Source organism: Pistacia vera, unplaced genomic scaffold (assembly GCF_008641045.1).
Source record: "Pistacia vera cultivar Batoury unplaced genomic scaffold, PisVer_v2 Contig525, whole genome shotgun sequence".
NCBI lineage: Eukaryota > Viridiplantae > Streptophyta > Magnoliopsida > Sapindales > Anacardiaceae > Pistacia > Pistacia vera.
In genome coordinates, this window is record NW_022196363.1 from 257,757 (window position 1) to 268,590 (window position 10,834).

The 10,834-nt window shown below is 37.5% G+C and overlaps 1 non-coding gene across 1 annotated transcript; it reads left to right on the forward strand.

Moving 5' to 3' along the window:
• The first annotated feature begins 8,727 nt into the window (after positions 1-8,727).
• On the forward strand, positions 8,728-8,834 carry LOC116107017. Its single transcript, XR_004124389.1, has one exon. It is a non-coding gene; the product is annotated as a small nucleolar RNA R71 (small nucleolar RNA).
• Positions 8,835-10,834: the final 2,000 nt, after the last annotated feature.

Sequence of the window (10,834 nt, forward strand, 5' to 3'; positions counted from 1 at the left end):
TTTTTCGTTAAAAATGAAAAGTCGCATGGGTATTTATAAAATACAGTTTTGTTCTTCGCCACGGCGAAGTTCTTCAATTAATGAAAATTTTAAACCCAATCGATGCCGCGGCAAAAATTTCCAGTGCATACAGCATCGCTGCGAAGAAAGTGCTTCGTCGAGGTGAACTTCCCCTAGTCAAATTTTGCAAAACTCTTTTTGCCGTGGCGAAGAAAATTGCTTCGCCGGGGCGAAAAATTCTAGGGACACGTCGCCTCGGCGAAGAACGAACTTCGCCGTGGTGAAGTCTGGGACATTTCAACTTCCAGTTTGTGTAAAATGTGTTTCACCACGGCGATGTAATGCCCATACGGAGGTATGTAATTTAATTTATGTTTTTATAGCCCTTAGTTGATTTTTGTTAAAGTTATGTTAAGAGAATATGAAGAAAATGCCTTAAAACTTGCATTAAGGGTAAAATGGTCTTTTCACTCAAAATTAGTTGAAAAAGTGGGGAGTGAAAAGAGAGAGAATTTCATGTAAAATGCAATAAAAATGAGGGCATTATGGTAATTGACTAAGGGACATAGATGGAATTTTTAAGAAAGTGTAAGGGCAAAATGGGAAAGTATGTTTATAAAATAAGATATTAAGGGTTTGAAACCCTTATTTCTCTCCTTCCACCGCCACTTTCCTTCTCCATTTTCTCTCAAATTTTCACTCAATTTTCCAAGGATTTTTTAGGGCTTTTGAGTGGATTTTAATAAGGTTTTGATCCTAGGCAACAAGAGGTAAGAATTCTTGCTCTATATATAAGATTTATTTGTGTAGAAGTTGAATTCTTATTAAGTTTATGCTTAGGGTTAAGAGAAGGTTTGAATCCAACAAGAGTAGAGAGCTTTAGTGGAGACTACTCAAGTATAAGGTAAGTAAATTCCACTCAAACTCCAACTCAAGTTAAGGTTTAAGAAATCAATTGAGTAGAGATTTCTTTAAGCATGTATATGTTATGATTGTTGAGAAATTGAAATGAAATTGATGATTATTTATGCTTGTTGTTGGATATAATTGAGTATGAGAAGTGTTTTTGATTGTATGATGATGGGTTAAAATTCGGTTGGAATTGGAAGAATTTTGGGAGTGTTTTGCCGTGTAGGGATTATGAGGATACATGGGAGTTTGGCTCTCATTTTGGATGGTTAAAGAAATAAAGAGAATTATAATTAAAGTAAAGTTGGTAAATGCACATTTATTGTTTCATGAAATGCCTAAGAGAAGTATGGTATGAGTAGAAACTTTAATTTTATGCAACATTGCATATTTGCATTTCATGAGTGCATTTAAGTAAGAATTCTAAGCATGAGCCATCCATATGCATATATTTGTATATATGTAGTACTTTAAGAAAGAATAAAGAATTTTAAGACTAAAACACTCTAAGAATAAAGAGAAAGAAAGAAAAAGCACTAAAGAAGGAAAGAAAGAAAAAGTGTTAAAGAAGAGAAAATAATAGGTTATTGCAATAGGGAACCGTGAGTGCTAAGAAGAAGTTCCCACATACACGCCACCTTAATTGAGTGGCATAAGAAGAAGAAGAATTGTACTACCCATAAAAGTGTATGTGGATGAGGGTTGTACCAAGAAGAATTCCTACATGCATGCCACCTTAATTGAGTGGCATAAGAAGAAAGAAAGAATTTGTACGGTCCGCAAGAGTGCATGTAGATGAGGACTGTACTTACTCACACAGCCAAGGTTCCAAATCCATGCATCAACCGAGACCGATCGGCAAAGAATAAGAAAGAATAAGAATAAGAAAAGAAAGAATAAGCAAGAATAAAGAACAAGAAAAGAAAGAATAGGAAAGAACAAGAATAAGAAAGAATGAGAAAGCTTGAACACGCAAAGAAAAGAAAAGAAAAGAAAAGAAAAACAAGAATAAGAAAAGAAAAGAAATAGAAAGAAGAAAGAAAATGCATTTTTATGCATTATTGCACATGCATTTCATTCATGCATATTACCATGTATTCCACCATGGTTAGAAAGAATAGAAAGAAAAGGAAGAATAGAAAGAATAGAAAGAAAGAACAGAGAGAAGGAAAGAACAGCGAGAATTAGGAAGAAAGAAAGAACAGTAAGAATTAGAAACAGAGAAAGAAAGAAGAAAGAACTAAGAACGAAAGAAAGAAGAAGAGAATTAAGTAAGGAAAGAACCAAAGAAGGAGAAGAGATAAGGGATTTACTTATTGAGCATTTTTGTGCTCACCCCGTTGTTTTTCCATGTTTTGCAGGAAATAGGTGAGCAGCGGTCGAGAGGAAGTCAACAAGCGGAGAGAATTGGCATTACTGTCCACCGTTACTAAGTTTTTGTACTTGTTATTTTAGTATATGTAAAGAATTATATTTTATAAGTAAAGAAAAATTTGGGCCCAACTATTTTCATATGCTAAGTATGTATGATTTTATTGTATATATTCTAAAGTATACTAGTAGAAAGAAGTCAGTACAGGCCAAGAAATGTCTTTGCCGCGGCGAAAACTGGAAAATTTTCCCTTTTTTCTGCCTTAGTTCGAAACTTCACCTGAAATACCCAAAAAACACACAAAATCAAAATTATTCTAAATAATAAGAAAACTAAACAACTTCAAACAACAAACAAATGAAAAACAATTGAAAACACTTGGGTTGCCTCCCAAGAAGCGCTTGTTTATAGTCGGAAGCTCGACTTTCTCAAGTCCTCATGTCAGGATGTCAAGTTGGATGGGAATTGACTTGCAACTCATCACCCCATCAATGTATGGCTTCAACCTCTATCCATTGACCTTAAATGTGCCCTTTTCTTCATGTGACACCTCTACCACCCCGAACGGGTAAACTCTTGTAACTATGAAGGGTCTAGACCATCTAGACTTAAGTTTTCTAGGGAATAGCCTAAGTCTAGAATTATATAACAACACTTTCTGACCCACTTCAAAGTGCTTCTTTCTGATATGGTTGTCATGCCACCTTTTTGTCTTTTCTTTGTAAATTCGAGCATTCTCATATGCTTCTTGACAGAACTCATCGAGTTCATTCAAAGTCAGCATCCTTTCCTCCCGAGCAGCTCGTAAATCCATGTTGAGCTGCTTGACTGCCCAATATGCCTTATGCTCGAGTTCTACCGGCAAGTGACATGCCTTCCCATGGACCATCCTAAATGGAGACATACCAACCAGAGTCTTAAATGCAGTGCGGTAGGCCCATAATGCATCATCCAACTTCCGTGACCAATCCTTCCTAGATGCATTAACTGTCTTTTCTAAAATTCCCTTAAGTTCTCTGTTCGATTGTTCCACTTGCCCGCTAGTCTGTGGATGGTATGATGTAGCAACTTTATGTTTCACTCCATACTTTCCCAACAGCGCATCCAATTGCCTATTGCAAAAATGCGATCCTCCATCTCTGATGATTGCCCATGGTACCCTAAATCTTGAGAAAATGTTCTTTCTCACAAAATTAACCACCACCCTGTCATCATTTGATGGTAATGCAACCGCTTCCACCCATTTCGATACGTAATCCACCGCTACTAAAATGTACATGTTCCTATAAGAATTAGGGAAAGGACCCATGAAGTCAATTCCCCACATATCGAACATCTCAACAACTAGGATATTGTTCAATGGCATCTCATCTTTCTTCGAAATATTTCCACTCCGTTGGCATTGGTCACATTCCTGAACCATTTGGAAGCCATCCTTAAATAAGGTTGACCAATAAAATCTCGATTGAAGGACCTTGGCCGCTATCCTAATTCCTCCAAAATGACCACCCATATTTTTCGACCTTTTTTTTTATCTCGGATTTCCAATTCAAACTCTTGTAGTAGTAGGATCCATCTTATCAATCGTGGTTTTGCTTCTTGCTTTGCCAATAGGTGCTTGAGTGCCAAATGATTTGTGTTGACTATCACCTTAGAACCTAACAAATATGAATGAAATTTATCAAATGCAAAAACCACAGCTAACAACTCTTTTTTAGTGGCAGTGTAATTCAACTGTGCATCTGTGAGTGTCTTGCTAGCATACTGAAATTACATGCAACACTTTGTTCCTTCTTTGTCCTAACACTACTCCTAGTGCAAAATCACTAGCATCACACATTAATTCAAACGGTAGTCCCCAATCGGGAACTGCAATAATAGGTGCAGATACTAATAGTTTCTTAAGAGTTTGAAAGGCATGCATGCATTCATCATCAAAATTCAAAGCAACATCTTTAATCAATAAATTACAGAGGGGTTTAGAGATTTTAGAAAAAAATTTGATAAACCGTCTATAAAACCCTACATGCCCCAAGAAACTCCGAACTGCCTTAACATTGGACGGTGGTGGCAGCTTCTCAATCACTTCTGTTTTTGCTTGATCCACTTTGATGCCATCCTTTGAAATTCTGTGACCGAGTACAATTCCTTCCTGTACCATGAAGTGTCACTTTTCCCAATTGAGCACCAAGTTCGTCTCCTGACATTACAGCAAAACAAATGAAAGATTAGATAAGCAATTGTCAAAAGATGAACCAAAAACAGAGAAGTCATCCATGAAGACTTCTATGAACCGTTCCACCATGTCACCAAAGATGGACATCATGCATCTCTAAAATGTGGCTGGTGCATTGCATAATCCGAAAGGCATCCTTCTGTAAGCAAAGGTGTCATAGGAACAAGTGAAGGTTGTCTTTTCTTGATCTTCAGGAGCAATGATGATTTGATTATATCTTGAAAAACCATATAGGAAATAGTAGTAAGCGTGCCCTGCCAATCTCTCCAACATTTGATCGATGAAAGGAAGTGGAAAATGATATTTCCTCGTCGCTTCATTTAATTTCAAGTAGTCAATGCACACTCTCCAGCCCGTGACCATCCTAGTTGGTATCAATTCGTTGCTTTCATTCTTTATCACTGTGATACCTCCTTTCTTCAGAACTACTTGCACCAGGCTCACCCATGGACTGTCTGAAATATGATAAATTATGCCCGCATCTAGAATTTCACCACCTCCTTTCTCACCACTTCCTTCATCGAAGGATTCAATCTCCATTGTGGTTGCACCCTAGGCTTGATATCATCTTCCATAAGTATCTTATGCATGCAAAAAGATGGAGAGATGCCTCTAATATCCGAAATAGTCCATCCAATTGCTGATCTATGTTCTCTTAACACCCGAATCAACCGCTCTTCTTCTAATTTGCTCAACTTTGAATTGATGATTACTGGGAAGGTTTTGGATTCACCAAGATACACATATTTGAGGTGGGAAGGTAAAGGCTTCAGTTCAAGTTTCGAAGGTTCTTCCTTTCTTTCCTTTTCATTCGCTTTCTCAAAATCAAATTCCTCAAATTCTAGATCTTGGCTCTCAACCATTGGCTGAAGTGCTTCCAACAATCTAGCACATTCATTCTTTATCGGTTCATCTACCTCTATTGTTTTTGATTGGGCAATACACGCTTCTAGAGGTAGTTGCAGAGTGATACGTGTTTCTTACAACATGCAAAATGTAGCAAGTATACTAGTCGCACAAAGTAATAAAATAATGAGTAGAGTATCATTCCCACGAGGATTGTTAGCAAAGCACTGAGTTTCCTAAAGTTATCAAGTTGAAGCAATCGATTTCTTTGGATTGATGGGAGCTAATTCTAATTAAAACTAACAATGAATTTTAAACCAAAAACTTAATTAAGAAAGCAATAAGAAAACACGGATAATCAATTCAAGTAAAGCGGGTAGGGTTTTGACTTCATTTGGATTTTATGGGTTAAACCTAAAAATTACACTACATTCACATTCATACGCAATGGTTGTAAATCAAACTCACTAAGGTGTTAAACATACCCTCTCGGGCTATGTTTTCCTATTCATCCTTATTAACCTTCCGCACCCAACAAATTGAAGATTAACAATTCCAAACTCATTAAGCAAAAGAATCCTACAATGATTTCATTAATTCTTGAATCTATCTCTAGCATCCAATACTATAATGGTGATTACCCAAGAAGCCTAACATGATTCATTTCTCAATCTCATCATGTTCATCACATACAGCATTAAAACTCAGAGTAAACACACAACCAAAGCATATTCATATGAAAATAAAACAATCAAACACTTAACCCATTAAAAATCCAAACTACAATCAAAACCCTAACCCAAAATAGATTAGTTCATAGCTAAATCAATAATACAAAAACGAAAAACGGAAATAATCAAGTTCAACATAATGAAACTGAGATAAAAGATAAGAAATCTCCCCAAAAGATGAATCCTTTAGTTAGAATCAAATCTTCTCCCTTTTACAATCCAAATCGCTCAAAGTTCATCCAAGAAAAATGTAAAAGTAGCTAACCCTAAAAGACCAAGACTCCCTGGGCAAAAGGCTAAGTTTTTCTTTTATACCTCGTCCAAATTACCTAGCCAAAACATGCACAAAGCGAAACTGTGCGTTTAACAAAACTGAAAATAAAGACTGTCGCCGTGGCGAAGAGTGAAGCAGACACGCTCGTCCCTGGCTTACTTCGCCACGGCGACAGTCATTATTTTCAGTTTTGTTAAACGCACAGTTTCGCTTTGTGCGTGTTTTGGCTAGGTAATTTGGACGAGGTATAAAAGAAAAACTTAGCCTTTTGTAAGCAGACACGCTCGTCCCTGGCTTACTTTGCCACGGCGAAGCTTCTTGAAAAGTTTTGAAATTACAGAACTGCCACTCTGCTTGCTTCTTCGTTTGATTCTTCGATTCTCGGTGCTCTCCCTTGGGAACAAGCTTCATCGCGCTTTATCCTGCTTCGAAACTCTCCTATCTTCTGAGATCCGCTAATTTCTGAGTCAAAAATATCCAATTTTGTCCTTAATTGCTCAAAATGTCCATTTTAACCTGAAACATGAAAAGTAAAGAATTAAGCAAAAATTCAGGTCAAAATGCACTAGAAAGTACCTGAAATTCGACAAAAAGGTCTAATGAAAACTGTATAATCCACGGATTATCACGGAGTATTCTCTTCAATAGCCTCTGCTACTAGTTTATCCACCACATCAACACTAAAGCACGAATCCGATTCCGATGGAAACTTCATAGCCTTAAAAACATTGAACCTTACTACTTCATCTTGAACTCTTAACAATAACTTTCCTTCTTGCACATCAATGAGAGCTCTTCTGGTGGCCAGAAATGGTCTTCCTAAAATGAGAGGCATTTCCTTATTCTCTTCCATGTCCAAAACAACAAAGTCCGCCGAAAAGATAATCTTGTCCACCTTGACTAACACATCTTCAACTATACCCCTAGGATGTTTGATGGATCTATCTACAAGTTGCAACGACATGGTCGTTGGCTTCACTTCACCAATTCCCAATCTCCTAAAAACAGAAAAAGGCATTAGATTGATGCTCGCACCTAAATCACACAAAACTCTATCAAAAGTAATATCTCTTATAATACAAGGAATAGTAAAACTCCCTGAATCTTTGAGTTTCGGGGGCAGCTTCTTCTATAGAATTGCGCCGCACTCCTCTGTAAGCATCACTGTTTCCTCATCTTCTAACTTCCTTTTGTTTGATAAAATCTCATTAAGAAATTTTGCATAGCTCAACATCTATTGCAATGCATCTGCAAAAGGAATGTTAATATGCAGTTTTTTAAATATTTCAATGAATTTTGAAAACTGCTTATCCTGACTCTTTTTCTTGAGTCTCTAAGGAAAAGGCATGAAAGGAGTGTGATGTGCCAACTCTGGTGGTATCCCTGGGAATGGAAATTTCTCTTTCTTTTGTCTTTGCCTCTCTTCCCACTTTTGTTCATCTTCCCTAGAACTGGTCGGTTTCTCTTCAGCAACGATCTCTTTATCAACTTCCTCATCAGAATCTTCCTTCTCTTTTGGTGGGCTTCCTTCTTTCCCTGATTGTTCCACCTCTTCCAAAACCGTCCCACTCCTCAGAGTTATTGCATTTGCTTGCTCACGTGGGTTAGTCACTGTGTTACTTGGCAGGGAACCTTGTGGTCTCTCATTTAGCTTATCAGCCAATTGCCCCACCTATACCTCCAAGTTCCAAATGGACGCCCCTTAATTTCTGAAATTTATCCTCGTCTCATTCATGAAGCCTATGGTCTCTTGGATAAATTTTCCACACATATCCTCCAGTTTTGTCACTCTTTGCTCTCCTTATTGATTGTTCACCCCTGCTTGGTTGTTTGGCATTACTCTTTGGTTCCATTGATTGTTTTGCTGATTCTGTTGGTTCTGATTGCCCCAAGACAGGTTTGGATGATTCCTCCAACTAGGATTATATGTGTTGGAGTATGGATTGTTTGGTTGCCTTTAATTTCCTGCTAAGTAGTTAACCTACTTCGATGATGAAGACGTTGAAGCAAACATGTTCCCCACTTGACATTCACTGTTCACATGACTACCTGCACAAAATTCACAAATTAGTTGAGGAGCTCGAATAGAATTTACCTACATACTTCCCAACTATTTCTGAAGTGCTGTGAGTTAGGCTGAAATGGCTGTGTATGCATCAACTTCATGAAGACCATAGATTTCTTTGGTTACACCCTTTCATTAGGTCTTTGATAGTTGTTACTTGCCAAAACTTCAAGCAACTCATGAGCTTCTTCCGGTGTCTTATTTTGCAGTGCTCCTCCCGATGCTGCATCAACCATAGTTTGCACATTAACCATCAATCCATTATAAAACGTTTGGACTTGCATCCAAACTGGCAACCCATGGTGTGGACATCTCCTCAATAATTCCTCATATCTTTCCCATGCCTCATATAATGATTCAGACTCTTCTTGTAGAAAAGATGTGATATCATTTCTCAATTTTGCTGATTTTGCTGGAGAAAAGAATTTGGTCAGGAACTTCTGTGCTAAATCATTCCATATTGTGATCGTTCCTGATGGTAATGCCATTAACCATCCCTTAGTTTTATCCCTCAATGAAAATGGGAAAAGTCTCAATCTAATGGTGTCATCTGACACTCCGTTTGACTTGAAAGTATCTCAAATTTCCAAAAAATTTGCAATATACAGATTTGGATCTTCCTTCAAATCCCCTTTAAACTGTACAGACTACTGGATCATCTGGATAATTGCCAGCTTTATCTCAAAGTTGTTGGCTTGTACCGCTGGTCTAGTTATGCTCGACCCATTACCTTCAACTATGGGAACAGAGAATTCCCTTAATGTTCTATTTTCTGCCATCTCAACTACTATGACCTCTGGTTCAACTGTGGCCTCTCTTTCTCTTCTCTCTTTGTTAAGTCTTCTAGTGGTTCTCTCAATCTCTAGATCAACAGGAACCACTGGCTGACGTATTGCTCTTCGCATAAACTAAACAGAAAGATAGAAAAAGTGAGATCACAAACAACAGAAAAGAACAACAAAAATTTAAACTAACAAACAAAGAAAAACAAAAAATAAAACTCCAATCTAGCTAACACAAGAAAAACTCAATGTTAACACAAAAATCAATCCCTGGCAACGGCGCCAAAAACTTGATGCGTTGTAACTACAACATGCAATGATAGCAAATGCACTAGTCGCACAAAGTAATAAAGTGATGAGTGAGTATCGTTCCCACGAGGATTGGTTGTTAAGCACTAAATTCCCTATTAGTTTTCAAGTTGAAGAAACCAAATATTGTTTGGATTTATGGGAGTGTAACGCCCCACTTGAGGTACGTAGTTATTGTTTCTTCTTTTGCTCTTATTTGAGTTGGTTCTTGGTAATATTGTTTGGTTGACGTTTGATTGAGTGTTATGTTGAATACTTGCCCTGAAATTGGTTGAAAATAGAAGAAGTTCAGTATTCCATGCTTCGCTGGGGCGAAGAATAATCCTCGCCGCGGCGAAGAGGTGTTGAAGCCATGGGGAAGCTACTGGACAGTTTCGCCGTGGCGACAGGCCGACCAAAATGTTTGTTAAGTTTTAGATATTTTCTTCCCTAAGGGCAATTTGACCATTCTACCCCTATTAGTAGGAAAAGTGGGGAGTAAAATGTAAGGAATTTTCATGGAGTATATGTTGCTATGGGGGTGTGTTTGTAATGAATCAAAGGATATAGATAGAATTCCCAAAGAAGAGTANATTAATCCATAAAAATCCGAATTACATCAAAACCCTAACCCAAAATGGGTTAGTTCATAACTAGATTAACACAAACAGCAAGAAAAACAATAAACCTAGAAATCAACATATTGAAATACAGAGAAAAGAGTAGAGATCTCCCCTAGTTGAAGATTCCACAAGATTCGAGCTCAAATCTTCTCCCAAATGTAAAAGCTATACAAAACTCAATGAAAACTAGACGAACCCCTCTCAAAATGGCAAGGTTTTTCTTATATAGCTCGCTCAAAAGACCTAAAACTATCCTAAAATAAAACTGTGCATTTTGGAGAAAACAAAAATTAGCAGGCTTCGCCGTGGCGAAGAAAGAATTTCGCCGCAACGACGAACTGAAACTAAATCTCGTTCTTAGTTGCTTTCGCCGCAGCGAAGAATAACCTTAGCATGGCGAACCTTCCTGGAAAATTCTGAAATTATAGAATTGCCCTCTACTTGCTTTCTCCTTGAATCTTCGATCTTCAATGCTTTCTCATGGAAACAAGCTTCATAGTGCTTCAATTTCCTTCAGAACTTTCCCCAATTCTGAGATCCACTTACTTCTAAGTCTAGAAACTCCAATTCGCTCATTATTTGCTAAAAATGCACGTTTAGGCCTGAAACATAAAATATATAGAATTATGTAGCAATTCAGGCATAAACGAGCTAAGAAGTATCTAAAATTCGGCCAAAAAGCCTAAATAAAATAGTATAATTCTCGGA